The sequence below is a fragment of the Loxodonta africana genome, chromosome 12, assembly GCF_030014295.1.
Source record: "Loxodonta africana isolate mLoxAfr1 chromosome 12, mLoxAfr1.hap2, whole genome shotgun sequence".
In the NCBI taxonomy this organism is placed as follows: domain Eukaryota; kingdom Metazoa; phylum Chordata; class Mammalia; order Proboscidea; family Elephantidae; genus Loxodonta; species Loxodonta africana.
The window spans coordinates 36385876-36402635 of record NC_087353.1 but is presented as its reverse complement, the minus strand read 5'-3'; positions in this window follow the sequence as shown (position 1 = coordinate 36402635).

Genomic DNA, 16760 nt, shown 5'->3' with positions numbered 1-16760 from the left:
ATGTATGAAGGCTCCTAACATTGTACCTATTTTTTCTTACATGATTTTTATCATTTTAGATTTTATATTTAGGTCTTTGATCCATTTTGAGCTTGTTTTTGTGCATGGAGTGAGGTATGGGTCTTGTTTCCTTTTTTTGCAGATGGATATCCAGTTATGCCAGCACCATTTGTTAAAAAGACTCTTTTCCCCATTTAACTGTTTTGGGGCCTTTGTCAAATATCAACTGCTCATATGTGGATGGATTTATGTCTGGATTCTCAATTCAGTTCCACTGGTCTATGTATCTGTTGTTGTACCAGTACCAAGCTGTTTTGACTACTGTGACGGTATAATAGATTCTAAAATCAGATAAAGTAAGGCCTCCCACTTTGTTCTTTTTCAGTAATGCGTTATTTATCTGGGGCCTCTTTCCTTTCTACATTAAGTTGGTGATTTGTTTCTCCATCTCATTAAAGAATGTCCTTGGGATTTGGATTGGAACTGCATTAAATGTATAGATCGCTTTTGGTAGAATAGACATTTTTATGATGTTAAGTCTTCCTATCCAAGAGCAAGGTATGTTTTTCCAGTTATGTAAGTCTCTTTTGGTTTCTTGCAGAAGTGTACTGTAGTTTTCTTTGTATAAGACTTTTACATCTCTGGTAACGTTTATTCCTAAGGATTTTATCTTCTTGAGGGCTACTGTAACAGGCATTGATTTGGTGATTTCCTCTTCGATGTTCTTTTTGTTGGTGTAGAGGAATCCAACTGATTTTTGTATGTTTATCTTGTATCCCGATACTCTGCTGAACTCTTCCATTAGTTTCTGTAGTTTTCTGGAGGATTCCTTAGGGTTTTCTGTGTATAAGGTCACGTCATCTACAAATAGAGATACTTTTACTTTTTCCTTACCAATCTTTATCTAGCTTAATTGCTCTGGCTGGGACCTCCAACACAATGTTGAATAAGAGCGGTGATAAAGGGCATCCTTGTCTGGTTCCCAATCTCAGTGGGAAAGCTTTCAGGCTCTCTCCATTTAGGGTGATGTTGGCTGTTGGCTTTGTATAAATGCCCTTTATTATGTTGAGGAGTTTTCCTTCTATTCCTATTTTGCTGAGAGTTTTTATCATGAATGGGTGTTCAACTTTGTCAAATGCCTTTTCTGCATCAATTGATAATATCATGTGATTCTTATCTTTTGTTTTATTTATGTGGTGGATTACATCTATTGTTTTTCTAATGTTGAACCATCCCTTCATACTTGGTATGAATCCCACTTGGTAGTGGTGAATTATTTTTTTTGTCAGAAATTAATATTGCTACTCCTCTTCTTTTTTGCTTATTGTTTGCTTGATATACCTTTCTCCATCCTTTGAGTTTTAGTTTGTTTGTGTCTCTAAGTCTAAGGTGTGTCTCTTGTAGGCAGCATATAGATGGATCGTGTTTCTTTATCCAGTCTGTGACTCTCTGTCTCTTTATTGGTGCATTTAGTCCATTTACATTCAGGGTAATTATAGATAAGTAAGTTTTTAGTGCTGTCATTTTGATGCCTTTTTATGTGTGTTGTTGACAATTTCATTTTTCCACATACTTTTTTGTGCTGAGGCGTTTTTCTTAGTAAATTGTGAGATCCTCATTTTCATAGTGTTTGACTTTACGTTAGTTGAGTCGTTAACGTTTTTCTTGGCTTTTACCTTGAGTTATAGAGTTGTTATACCTTTTTGTGGTTACCTTATTATTTACCCCTATTTTTCTAAGTAAAAACCTAACTTGTATTGTTCTATATCGCCTTGTATCACTCTCCATATGGCAGTTCAATGCCTCCTGTATTTAGTCCCTCTTTTTGATTATTTTGATCTTTTACCTATTGACTTCCATGATTCCCTGTTATGTGTATTTTTTTTTTTAATTAATCTTAATTTGTTTGTTTTTGTGATTTCCCTATTTGAGTTGATATCAGGACGTTCTGTTTTGTGACCTTGTGTTGTGCTGATATCTGATATTATTGGTTCTCTGACCAAACAATATCCTTTAGTATTTCTTGTAGCTTTGGTTTGGTTTTTGCAAATTCTCTAAACTTGTGTTTGTCTGTAAATATCTTAATTTCTCCTTCATATTTCAGAGAGTTTTGCTGGATATATGATCCTTGGCTGGCAGTTTTTCTCCTTCAGTGTTCTGTATATGTCGTCCCATTCCCTTCTTACCTGTATGGTTTCTGCTGAGTAGTCTGAACTTATTCTTATTGATTCTGCCTTGAAGGAAACCTTTCTTTTCTCCCTGGCTGCTTTTAAAATTTTCTGTTTATCTTTGGTTTTGGCGAGTTTGATGATAATATGTCTTGGTGTTTTTCTTTTTGGATCAATCTTAAATGGGGTTCGATGAGCGTCTTGGATAGATGTCCTTTCGTTTTTCATGATGTCAGGGAAGTTTTCTGTCAGCAGGTCTTCAACTATTTTCTCTGTGTTTTCTGTCCCCCCTCCCTGTTCTGGGACTCCAATCACCCGCAGGTTATCCTTCTTGATAGAGTCCCACATAATTCTTAGGGTTTCTTCATTTTTTTAAATTCTTTTATCTGATTTTTTTTCAGCTATGTTGGTGTTGATTCCCTGGTCCTCCAGATGTCCCAGTCTGCATTCTAATTGCTCAAGTCTGCTCCTCTGACTTCCTATTGCGTTGTCTAATTCTGTAATTTTATTGTTAATCTTTTGGATTTCTACATGTTGTCTCTCTATGGATTCTTGCAACTTATTAATTTTTCCACTATGTCCTTGAATAATCTTTTTGAATTCTTCAACAGTTTTATCAGTGTGTTCCTTGGCTTTTTCTGCAGTTTGCCTTAGTTCGTTTGTGATGTCTTGAAGCATTCTGTAAATTAGTTTTTTATATTCTGTATCTGATAATTCCAGGATTGTATCTTCATTTGGGAAAGATTTTGATTCTTTTGTTTGGGGGGTTGGAGAAGCTGTCATGGTCTGTTTCTTTATGTGGTTTGATATGGACTGCTGTCTCCGAGCCATCACTGGGAAACTAGTTTTTCCAGAAAATCTGCTAAAAAAAAAATGCAGTCTGACCCCTATCGGAGTTCTCCCTCTGGCTCAGGCTATTCAGATGTTAATGAAGCCGCCTGCGTCCAGTCCAAATCCCGGCGAGATGGTTCCCCAGCTGGGACGCTGCTCTTCCTGCTCCAAGACCAGTCACTGCCTCCCGGGGACTTCTTCTACCGGCTGCGTCCCACGCCGCCCGCGGAACCGGCTGGTCTCCCTCCCGGGGTTAGTTCAGAGGGGTGGAGCAGCTCTCTGTGCTTGTGCCGTACCTGACTGGTACGCTGGCTCCAGGCTCTGGAAACAATCACTGCTTCCCCGTATTAGTTCGTTCTCCGTCTCTAAATCTGTGTTTGTTGTTCAGGGTTCGTAGATTGTTATGTATGTGATCGATTCACTTGTTTTTCCGTGTCTTTGTTGTAAGAGGGATCCGAGGTAGCATCTGCCTAGTCTGCCATCTTGGCTCCGCCCCCCGAATTATTTTTTTGATGTGTTGTTTAATTTTATTGGCTAGAATTTTGTTGAGGATTTTTGCATCTATGTTCATGAGGGATATAGGTCTATAATTTTCTTTTCTTGTGGTGCCTTTACCTGGTTTTGGCATCAGGGATATGCTGGCATCATAGAATGAGTTTGGTAGTATTCCATCCTTTTCTATGCTCTGAAATACCTTTAGTATTAGTGGTGTTAACTCTTCTCTGAAAGTTTGGTAGAACTCTGCGGTGAAGCCATCCGGACCAGGGCTTTTTTTTTTGTTGGGAGTTCTTTGATTACCTTTTCAATCTCTTCTTTTGTTATGGATCTATTTAGTTGTTCTACCTCTGTGTTAGTTTAGGTAGGTAGTGTGTTTCTAGGAATTCATCCATTTCTTCTAGGTTTTCTAATTTGTTAGAGTACAATTTTTCATAGTAATCTGATATGATTCATTAAGTTCCTGAATAATCTTTCTAATTTCTTCGATTGCTTTATCTGTGTGTTCCTTGGCTTGTTCTGCATATTGCCTCATTTCCTTCCTGATGTCTTGAAGGGTTCTGTATATTAAACTTTTGTATTCTGGCTCTGGTAATTCCAGGAATGCACTTTCATTTAGAAGATCCCTGGATTCTTTGTTTTGAGAGCCTGTTGAGGTGATCATGGTCTGTTTCTTTATGTGACTTGATATTGAGCGTTGTATTAGTTTATGCTTGCTTATTGTGTCATAGCTTTTTGCTTTGTTTTGTTTTTTTATACCCCTATGGGTTGCTTGAGTGAGCTAGCTTGATTATTTTCACCTTTGGAGCTCTGACGTCCTGTCCCCAGATGGCTAGAGATGTTATCAGGTATATCAGTCTATGAGTCCATTCAGTTTTCTTGTATGAATTCAGCTCAGGTTTTCAGGTAGCTGATCATCAAGTGTGTGGTACAGGCTCTGTCCTACAGTCTTAGAGGGGCAGGGGTGATTGTCGTATATACCGGTATCCGATTGCATCAGGGGGCCACGCTCTGAACAAGGCAGGGGGCTGAGAACGGACCCCCGACTGTCTCTGAGGAAAGTGCATCACTGTTTCCTAGAGCGTGCAGGTGGGTGGGTTCTGCAGATGGACCGTGGGCACCCAAAGTTTTTGGTTGTAAGGACTGGGAGGTACCAGTTATCTTTGGATACCTGTCAAGTGTGCCTGGGTGACCTGAGTGGAGCTACCAGTCCTTAGGTCCCTGATGTCGGTTGGTGAGGACCTTCCTTAATAGGCAAAGCGATGTCAAACATCAAACACCCACCTCTCCACTGCACAGCTGAAATGGTTGGAGTCTGCCAAAAGGGCCTATTCTCCCAAAATAGGCCCACACCGGTGCATGCAGAAGGGAAAGGTGCTCAAAGTCCATGGACAGTTTATGCCTGGACAGGAGCCACTTCTGTCCTGAGCTCCCCTGGTTAGTGGAGCTAGGAGATTGTTTTCCCCCAATTGCAGATATTTTCCTTCCCCAAGACCGGGAAGATGGCTCTAGGTGCTCAACAATGTCTATCTCAGGCCCAAGGAATTCAGCTGCTGAAGCCAGCTTGGGGGCAGGGGGGAGGTGGGGTAAAATATACACAAGTACTTAGCTTTTGCCAAGAGCGGCGTTCTTCTCAGGTTCTGGAGTGTGAGTAGGCTGTGTGGCTGGCTGCTTCTTCCTGAGGAAACTGTGGTGGAATGCTAGTACCAGCCTGCCACCACTGCTCCGGGAATGCCTGAGAGATCCCCACGATTCAGGTCTGGTAACTCCTCTCCACTTCCGAACCATCTTTCCTTCCCCTTCTCCTCAGTTCATTTTCTAAGCTTGCCTTTGAAACTCAGGACTCCCAGCTTGTCACAAATATAGTCATTTCCCTTGTTTTTTGGGTCTTTGTTGCAAAGAGGGCTTGTTGGAAGCGTCTGTCTATTCTGCCATCTTGGCTCTGCCTCTAGTTTGTCTGTCTTTGATGAGATATTAAAAAAGTCAAGGACACCCATGTTTCCAACAATTACATATATCTGATTCCAGCTCTATTTCTATTCAACCTGCTACATTTGATGCCAGAAGCTGCCACACAGCTGGTCAGTTAACCAGGTAGCAGACAACATGCAAGGGGAAAGAAGAGATGTACCTGGGGGAGCAAGTGCCATGTCCTTGGAGTGTGCAGTCTCCTGGGACTGGCTCTTTCTCTGTTCCAGAATACTCCTTCTTCACCCTTGCTCGGCCCTGGACTTGGAGCACACTCAGCTGATGGTTTTCTCCCAGGCTGAACACTTTTTCTGAAAACCATTTTTTCATCCTGGGTAAGACAAAGAGAAAAAGGGAAAGGAAGTGAAGTCTGTTTTCACTGTAGCTGCTCCTGAGTGGTGTCCAGCTCGTGGCGCGCAGGGTGGCATCAGAGGATGGGTTGTTGAGTGGCTGGGCTGAGACGGTGTCAGTGCTGATCCTGAGTACACCAGTTGCTGTCAAGATGATTCCGACACATGGTGAGTCATTCCAACTCAATGGCTGATTTTTTTGGGAACTAGATAGCCAGGACTTTCTTCCTAAGTGCCTCTGAGTGGACTTGAATCTTCAACTTTTCAGTTAGCAGCTGATCGTGTGAACTGTTTGCACCATCCAGGGACTCCAATCCTGAGTATAAGTGGGTGGAGATTGTAGTCAGGGTCTCTGGAGGCAATGTGGTTTATATGTACTGCATGTATGCATTTATCTGGCTAAAATCCCTATTAATTTATATATGAACCAATTTTAGAAATGTCATCTTTGTTGGAAAGGTATGAGCGAGATGGAAGGTAATATTCCCATAACTGACAAGGACTAGGGTGAGAACAGAAAAATATCAAGACTATGTAGATGTGGGGGAGGGATCTGTCTTAATCATCTAGTGCTGCTATAACAGAAATACCACAAGTTGGTGGCTTTAATGAACAGAAATTTATTTTCTTACAATTTAGTAGGCTAGAAGTTCCAAATTCAGGGTGTCAGCTCTAGGGGAAGGCTTTCTTTCTCTCTCTTTCCATCCTGGGAGAAGGTCCTTATCTCTTTTCAGCTTCTGTTCCTAGCTTCCTTGAAGATCATGTGGCGTGTGTCTTCCCCTCTGGTTGTGCTTTCTTGCTTAATTTAATCTTTTATATCTCAAGATACAACTTAAGGCACTCCCTACACTAGTACTGTTTTATTAACATAACAAAACCCATTCCCAAAGGTATTATAACCACAGGTATACCCATTGTCTTAGAATCTACTCCAACTCATAGAGACTGTATAGGACAGACCAGAACTGCCCCATAAAGCTTCCAAGGGTGGTGCATTGGTTAAGAGCTTGGCTGCTAACCACAAGGTGGACAGTCTGAATCCACCTGCCACTCCTTGGAAATCCTATGGGGCAGTTCTACTCTGTCCTATAGAGTCACTGTGAGTTGGAATTGACTTGACGGCAATAGGGGTTAATATTTAGAGAAAAATACTGGCACATCTTTCTTGCCAGGATTGGCTGATGGGGTTGAACTGCCGACCTTTCATTTAGCAGCCAAGTGCTCAATCACTGTGCCACCAGGGCTCCTTACCATAGGTGTACCAAACACACACACACACACGCACACACGCACGCACAAACCCAGTTGCTATGGAGTTGGTCCCAACTCAAAGTGTGACCCTATAGGACAGAGTAGCTGGTGAATTTGAACTGCTGACCTTTTGGTTAGCAACCATAGCTCTTAACCACTGTGCCACCACAGGTATAGGGGTTAAGATTTACAACACGCATTTTTTGTGTGTGGGGGGTGGGAGAGAAACACAATTCAATCCACGACAGTGACTGCTGGATTAAGCAGCTAGCTAGGTATAGAGAGAAAAACACTGCAAGGTGAAGAGGCAAGGCCTTTTCTGGTATTTCATAGAACTGGGTTTGTTACTCCAGCACTTTGAGGAGGCTCTTTCCTCTCAGGTGCTGGCTATAATTTGGGGATATTATGGGCTGGTAAACAGAAATACCTGCGATGTGGCCCCAGGGTCCAAACAGCCATTTGTATATGGCGGCAGGTCAATGGAAAAGAAGGTTCCTATCTTTTTCCAGTCGATTAGAAAATTTTCTAGGGAGTTCAGAGTCACAAACATGACTGTGATGTACCTTTCTTTTTCTGCTTTTGCCTGAACATGGAGGACAGTAAATCCAGGTGAAAATAAAATAGGGGAAATGGTAGGGTCATTCCCTTATCTAAATTGGTCCAGGAGAAAAACAATCTGGCTGTGGTTACGGTTCAAGAAAGCTGTGGACAAGCTGCCAAAAAGGCTTTTGATGTCAGCCTGGCTTGCAATTCAGAGCTGTCCTGGAGGGACTGCTTTTGAAATTAAAGATTTAGGATATATTAGGAAGAAGTCCCCTGATTAAGACTGGAAGTAAACACCAAAGCTAAACAATGAATTAGAAAACAGCGTAAATTTGTGAGAAAGGTATTAAGCATGTCTTGAAATTTTATTTGTTTAAAAGTGTATTTTTTTAGTTCTATCTACTCAGCCTTTCAGGTTTAAACCATGCTTTTTAAAAGTGGAGTTCCTGCACAGTGCAAAGGATTAACACACTTGGCTACTTACCAAAAGGTAGGAGGCTTCAGCCCATTCAGGGGCATGTTGGAAGAAAGGGCTGGCGATCTACTTCCAAAAAGTCAGCCATTGAAAACCTTATGGAGCACAGTTCTACTCTCAACACACTTGGGGTCGTCATGAGTCAGAATCAACTCCACAGCACCTGTTTATTTATTTATTTAAGAGGCAGCATTTTATTACGGAGAATTTTGAGTATACGCAAAAGTGGGCAGAATGACTGTTTACTCATACCAGGCCTACCCCACCCACACCCCATGTACTCTTTGCCCTCCCATATTATTTTGAAGCAAATCCCATCAATCACATCATTTTATCTCTGAACATTTCCTCGTACCTCCTAAAAAGAGAAAGCATTACTCCTTTAACAAGATAAACCTTTTCTTATCCATTCAAACCCATGGGGAGAGGAAATGTTTAATGTGTGAGGTCCTATGTCAGGACAGCTTGCTTCCCTTGGGAATCCAGAACCCATCAGCCTCTGGGGTCCCCAGCCTAGAAACATAAATCACGACTGGAGTAGGGAATGCTACAGTGTGTAATGACCCTCTGTGTTGGGAGAGCCAGTCTTAAGTAAGTGCGGGATGGCCGTTTCTCAGTCAGCCACGTTCTGAGTCAGGCTGTATTAACTGGGTCATTTAGCTCCAAGCAGACTTAAGTTCCTAACTGCAGAGGAGGGAAAGTGAAATTAGAAGTTTTAGTGTGCTTGAGGGGAAAGAGATGGGTTCTCATTTAAGACATACTTTTGTCGTCTGTAACAGGGCAGGCTGGGCAGAGATGGAAAGAGAACACAAATGTAATCAGAACAAACAGGCAGACGTGAGAACCGTGGGCAGGTGAAAGAGCTGGGTTGGACTTTGTTCTTAGCCTGGGGAGTGTACTGAGTCCTGGACCCTGCCATTTCTCCCACTCTGCCCTTGGGTCCAGTGGTAAGGAGGGAAGAGGGGAGTGAGACAATCTTCAGGCTTGTCTTCCCAGGAAGCAATTGTTCATATTCTTTTTTGCTAGTGTATGCTCACCACAAGCCTGTGTGACAACTGTTTTCATTCTCTGTTTCATAATGAGTATGCTGGTGCTGCTGCAGGCTAGGGAAGCAGGGGTCATAGATTGGAGATGCAGTCTAGGGACAAGCCGTGTAGGTTTAATAATTTCAGATGTTTAGTTCCCTCTCTGATTGATTATTGAGCTCCAACTATGAGTAGCCCTCTAGTGGGGCCATTAAAAAAAAAAGTTTATTCTGACTCATGGTGATTGCATGCATGTCAGAGTAGAACTGTGATCTGTAGTGTTTTTAGTGGCTGATTTTCCAGAAGCAGATCTTTAGGCCTTTCTTCCAATGTGCCTCTTGGATGGACTCCTACCTCTAACCTTTTGGTTAGCAGCTGAGCATGTTAACTCTTTTCACTACCCAAGGACTTTGATGGGGCCTTCAGGCCCCCCTATTGCAAACAAAGTCCCTCTGTGGCTTCTAAGAGGGGCCAGCTCCACCAAGAAGCTATGCCTAAAGAAAGAGTAGGTGTCCAAGGTGCTAATTATGGTATTCAAGTCCCAACTGGGTAGATGAGACCTGAATGCTTTGATAGTTCTGGTTTTCTGTGTGAGCTTGGACCTCAGTCATCCCAGCTCTCATCTGGCAATGAGAACTGCCACCATGCCCCAAACCTTCAGAACTTTTGCCATCAGAAAGCTCTCCAAGCCAAACAGAGAAGAAAAAGCACAGGGATGGAAATCAGAAGACACACGTTTGAGCCCCAGCTGTACCACTGATTAACTTTCAGAGTTTCAATTTCTCAGTTTAGAAAGGGACAACAATAGAGGTACTTACAAGGTTATTGTGGAAGTCAAATTAGATCATAGGACCTTTAAGTTTGTTACAAGTCTTATTGTTTATGTTGTTGTCATTATTATTTAAAAAGGTATTGTATTGTACGTCATACATGACAGTGGTATACTTGTCTCAGTAGCATGCTTTTCATATATCCAGTAGATTAAAAAAAAAAAAAAGTGAATTCTGATTCCACTGCTCATTGACTGATGTAATTTTAGTAATTACCATTCTTCCCTCCCCCTCTCCCTTAGAAAAAGTGTATAAAGGATCTTCCTGATAATTAGTTATCACAACACCAGTGCTAGATTCATTCTCATTTTGATTTCCTGGCCCCAACCCAATTCTGCCTCTGTGGGGCCAGGTGCAGTTTTTCTTTCCCTGGCTTTCTTTTCCCTGAGGACACAGAATGTTCACAAGGTACAACATTTTCCTTTGAAAAGATTTCCCCTAAAATCCAAGTGTTATTAATGGATCCTCTCAGTCCCTCCTGGAAGACACTGACCCAAATAGCAGGCGCAATTTAAAAAAAAAACATACAGTTGTATAATGGCCTTTGAGTTTGTACTTGCTTCTCCCCTCTGCCCTTTCTGCTGCCCTCGGGTTTGTAGAATCTAGTTAGAAAGTCACATAATAGTATTTGATACTATATTATATATAATATATAAAATCAACATAATGATTGAGCCAAAGGAATTGAAACTTGCTTATGATTTCTTCAACTATTTCATAGTAAGCTTTCTTAAAAAAAAAAAAGGTTCATTTATTCATTAATAATTTTTTGTATGTCTACTATGTGCCAGACCCTTTGCTAGACATTATGGAGAATACAGAGGGAAAAGTTCAGGTTCCTGGCCTCAATGAGTTCATATCTAAGAGGTAGGTAGTATATCAAATAGAGAAATACAAAATGTGAGAAGATGAAGAATGAGTGTTAGATTTTGCCTAGAAGGATGGAAATGGCATCCTGGCTTGCCTCACTTTTCACTGCTTACATTCTGCATGGGCATCCCCCTCTACCCCTGCCTCTACCAACTCCTACAGACCTGACTCCCAGCCTCCCGGCCTGGACAATCCTTGTCTTGCGGTAGGTGTGGCCACCTCTGGCCTCTGAATGTTATTCCTCCCATTTACACCTTCTCTACACAGGGTTTGTGTCTTACATCTCTTGAAGTCTGTTCTGAAGGATTCCAAAGTATTTCCAGGGATGTATCTGGGAAGGAAAGCAGAGGATTGATTACTGGATCTAAGTCCTCTCACCTACCCATTCCCCTTCTTGCCTCTCCTGAGCTAGAAAGGTAGAATGAGCTTGGGGCCCAGAGCCCTGCTGGTGCTGGAGAAATGGTTGAGGACTTTCTGAATCCCAGACTTGTCTGGAGCTTGACAGAGAGAGAGTGAGGACATGGATCAAATGAACCATGGCATACAGGTCCTCACTGAGCACCTAATGTGGGCTCATCTCTGTCCTTGGCCGTGCTGAGCCACACTGGCCATGGGGAAGGGTGGGGCAGTACTGGCCCACTAGGAGCTGGTAGTGTTCCTGGCGAACTAGAAATTACCAGAACAAAATGTCATGTCCTCAGCCCTGCAATGGGCCTTGCTAGAGGTTGGAAGTGGGTTCGTGGATGGATTTCAACCTTCCAGGAGTCCTAGATTCACAGGTTTGATGTGGGAGCAGGACAAGTTAACAATCCCCAGGCCTTGTGCACTTAGAGGCTAAAGAGAACCAGAGTTCAACAAGGCTAAAGGTGCTCAGAGAAGTAGAGGCTGTCTAGTCTGCAGTGATCAGAAAGATTCTGGAATGAGGATGGGCCAGAGAGGTAAAGCTAGGGCTCAAAGCTTGTGAGAGATTTTGATGAGGCCTAGAGGGGATTAGATGGCATCACTTTTGCCTCTTTGGATTCCTGAAGGTATAGAGGTGGTACTTTGTTATACTGATTGATTGATCGATTGGTTGTTGGGTTGATTCTAAGACTGGCATGAATTCCAAAAGTTCCTTTCGTTCATTCTACTACTGCTTGACTTTCTCATTGTATCTCCTTCTTGCTCCTAAACAGAGATATGAGACTCTTATAGAGAAGCATTTGATTCTATTTTTTAAAATTCTCCAGAAAACCTTTTAATTGACTCTCCGTAGAAAAAGTTTATCTACCCAAGCGTTAGACATAACATATTTTGAATAAAATGCTGGGAACTATCATTCTTGTGTTAATGACTCGTTGTCTAAAGCTCAACCCATATATTTGGTTTCTTTCCAGACCCAAGTATCCAATCGTTTGCTGGACATTGGTACCCTAATATCCAATAACCCGTTGCCATCAAGTCGGTTCCAACTCACAGTGACCCTGAAGGACAGAGTAGAACTGCCCCATATGGTTTCCAAGGAGCACTTGGTGGATTCGAATTGCCGGCCTTTTGGTTAGCAGCTGTAGCTCTTAGCCACTATGCCACCAGGGTTTCCCTGAGGTCCTATACGTACCTCAAAGTTAACATTCCCCAAGCTTTTCTTCATATCTGCCTGCTCTCCACCCCCGCATAAAACTTAGTCTCATTCCTCAAAACCACTATTGCTGAAACACTAGGGTCAGCTCTGCCTTCCTCACCCTCTTTTGGAAGCTGGTGTCTAAATTTCACACTTCCACCTGTTATACTACTCCCTATCCCATCCCTTTTCCTCACACCATTGCTGTGACCTTAGCTAAGTTTCCTCAGGACATTGCTTGGATTACTTCAGTAAATGCAAATTGGTATGTTTGCCCTGTTATTGGTCTCTCCATTTCATTGCTCCCCAGCCCCCAGAGTGCTCTTGCTGAAATAAAAATCTCACCAGTCAATATCTTGCTTAACAACTGCTTGTGAGCTTGTCTGCAGGATGAACATCAAACTTCCTAGGTTGGCTTATCAAATCCTCATCTTGTTTCAGTTCTCCTTTTCAGGCCCATTTCCTCACTTACCCCACCAAACTTCTCATGATCTGAAATGGGCACACTGTTGTGTCTTGCTGTCTTTGCATATGCCTGTAAACACGCTTTCTTTACCACTCTTTCCTCACTACTGCACCTAGGAAAATCAGTTTTCAAGAGCGAAAACATCATCTCTTTGGTGAAGCCTTCTCCAACTCCTACAGCAAAGGTCACTCCTTTATCCAGGCTTCTCTCTCCTTGGAAGGACCACATTTCCTTGTAATTATATCGATATTTGTATTAGGATAGTCTGATTTTCATCTGTCAGGTTAAAAGGAAAGGGATGCTGTTTATCTATCACAGGCACTTTAATGTTCAAGGAATTTTCTGTAAGCATTGTTAATGCTTTGTTAGTGGTTACAATACAAAGGACTTTAGATCTTAAAGAACCTCTCCCAGCTTAATTTCTCTTGAATGCATTCATTCATTTATTCATTCATTTACTTCTTTCACATATATTCATTGGATACCTGCTTTGTGGGAACTCTCTGTCTAGGCAACAAAGCCTTGATTAAACAGACATAAAAGAGCAGCAGCGCCAACCCTTCCTCCAGGAAGCTCTGCACCACAGGCCTTCATTTAAGAATACTGGAGCTTCGGTTTTCTTTCGTCAGCTTTTTCCTTAATGGCCAAACTCGTGGTGGCGGTGACAATGGATTCTGCATTAGTATTAAAAATTCATTCAATAAATAATGGATTAGAACCTCTGTTTAATAATTATTAATGCACTGCAATTTTAGTTGCCCAAATCTCAAGATGTTTTAAAATAACTAATTGAAAACACAATTAACAGCAACTTGCTGAAATAAATCTGAAAGGCAAAACACCCTTGAAAGCCTCAGACGATAAGAATAAAAATTCAAAAGCAGCCTCCTCCCCACACTGTCCCGACTCTCCCAACACAGAGTCCATGCTGGGCTTCGGTGGACACTTTGGAAGGATGGTGGTATGTGGCAGGGTTGGGGACACTGAGATTGGTTTAATGGCAGCTTCTCTGTAATGACTGAAACTTCAAATGATCTCTTCATCATTCTTAGAGGAGCATTTGCCTGACCACTATGCTGTGCTCAGACACTTATGTCAGGTGGGTTCTTAGGGAGAGGCTGATTAAGGCATCTCTTCTTGAGCAAACTGAGCAAATTGCAGACCAGATCCTGGGGTCTGGCAGTGACCTGAGTGGGGCACTGGCTGGAGCCACAGGAGGAGTAAGGAGCAGACCTGTGGCTAGTAAACCCAGGTCCCAGCATCTAACTCTGTGTTCACTAGCTGTCCCTGGTGCTTCCTGTGTTCTTTCTGTGGCTGTTTCTGATTACCCTGGCTCAGCAAAAGTGATACAGCAGGGTCTTTGGATCAAGGGTCTAAGGCAAGGGACCCTTTGACTTCCTTATTACAGTAACAGTCAGAAAGCAAAGAAAGAAAATGCATTGAGGCATTTAGAGGCTGAGCCCTGGGCTGGTGGTTGGGCTCGAGGATCCTGAGAGGGTAGTAATGAAGGCTTTGGGCTCCAGGCTGGGCTTGTTGTTGTTGTTAGATTCTGACTCATAGAGACCCTGTGTACAATAGAACCAAACACTGCGCCATCCTCACAATCGCTGTTTGAGCCTATTGTCACAGCCGCTGTGTCAATCCATCTTGTCCAGTGTCTTCCTCTTTTATGCATATCCTCTACCAAACATGATGTCCTTCTCCAGGGACTGGTCCCTCCTGATTACATGTCCAACGTATGTGAGACAAAGGGTCAGCTTAACATTGTCAAGTATGGATTTTTTTCCCCCACTTTTTTTCTTAAGGTTTTTCCTACTCCACTCCCTACCCCAGGAAGGTTTTCCTTTTTGTATTTGCTTCTGGACTTGGATACACTGGTCTCCTAGCTTCAATCAGTGATTCATAGGTTTTTGTTTTTGTTTGCAGACTGTTAATTGAGACATTATAAGTTATAGAGAAATTAATCAACACCAGTGTTGGCCAGTGATAGGCGCTCAAGACATAGCAATTTTCCTTCCACTCCCTTTTTTTTTTTTCCCCAGACTTGTCCACTGATCTTGCTTGGTTAATGCATCACCAGGATTGTGAGCACTGCTTGTAAGTAACAGAATGATATGGCAGATGTTACTGGACACATGAATGTTAGTCGTATAGACACGGACAGGTTACCCAATAAGCAAAGTATGCATGGGCTTACTTGTGCTTACTTACTAATCTGTAGTGCACAATTTCACCTGTTTTTCACTCTATCAGAGTAAACACAATTGTGTACCTTGCCTACATAAGGTGGTGTGTACCATGCTTACCGGTTAATCTGCCCCTGCTTATAGAGCAAAAGGTAGTAAAAGAGAAAGCTGCCCCATCCTGCAAGCAGTCTGGAGAGCAGCTTGGCTTGAACTTGAGGTACGGACGAGGGGGCAGCAAGTGATGTGACCAGACACACAGGATGGAGACATATTGGAAAGCCAGGCCAGACGAAGGGGTCAATGACAGCTCTTTAAACTGAAAAGTAACATGGTGTTTAGCTTAACCTGTGTACTACAGAGCAGTGGTCCCTAAATTTTAGCACCCATTAAGATCACCTAGGGGGCAAATTCAAACACAGATTTCTGGGCCTGACCTCCAGAGTTTCTGATTCAGTAGTTCTGGGATAAGGGCCTTAGAAATTGCATTGCTGATGACTTCTAGGTAATGTTGATGTTACTGGTTGAGGGATCACACTTTGAAAACCACTTCAATAGAGGATGACCTGGAAGCAGGTAAGCCTGCAGGCAAAATACAAGATGGTGGAAGCCCGATATAGGGCAGGTGCTGTGGCTCTTGAAAGACGGAGAGAGACCACAGAAGGAAGAATCAACAAGATTTGGTGGTCCAACTGGATGAGGGGTAAAGATAGGAGAATCTTCCATGGTTTTTCTAACTGGCAGACTGAAAGAATGATGGTGTTTCTCACACTCAAAAACATGGAGCAAAGACTCCTGGTCTGGTTAGAGGCAAGGTGCTTGGTTGAAACTTCCAAAGCATCCCAGGTGTAGGTTTATCAAGAAATGTGACAGAGACCGGCTGTTTCCTACATGGGCACTTTGAGTATGGCAGTGACCTGCAGGAGAAATATTTCCAAGAAAGGAACACAGGGATGGGACTAGGGTGATTCAAGTTAGGTGCCTCACACAAAAAATTTAATCAGGCACTCACTCTCAGGATCACGCCTCCTTAAATTTTGCACCCTAGGTACCTAGCTTGACTCACCCTAGCTTCAAGGTTTTGTGATGTTGTTGCTGTTGCATCCAGCCTGGAAGGAGGCTGGTGAGGTCAGGAAGGTGAGAGGGAAGCTGTGAACCCAGCTATGTATTGAACCCTGCCGTTGGCATTTCAGTCCATATTGGAACAAAGGCATAAGCTATTATGTGCTGCCAGAGGCTCCTACACACCAGTACAAGGCTTGTATTGATTCAAATTTTGTGCCCACAGGACTGTTTGGATGGGGCCAGTCATTGGAGAACAGAGAAGACTGGAAGCCTTGAAGTTCTGCAGGGTCTCCAGTGGACAATGTGAAAGCACTTTCTTAAGGTGTTAGCAATGCTGGGCATTTCTGCACTGGCTGAGCCAATGAGCAGAGCCTGCTATTCAGTAGAAGGGCAAAGATCACGCCTGGAAGCTTCTTTCTTGAACATATTTTTAAATACAGTTTTGTTGTTGTTGTTTTTTAATCTAACGAGTTCCATCCTGCAACCATAGCAATCTAAGTTTAATCTCTATGCATTCATCTCCCAAGTTCAGATTTTTCTTCCCTCTTCTCAGCTGGTGCATTTGCCAACTTCTGAATTTCTAAAAATACCCAGTGTGGTTCCCTCTGCAAAACACCAGCACCCTGCCAGCTGTTAAATA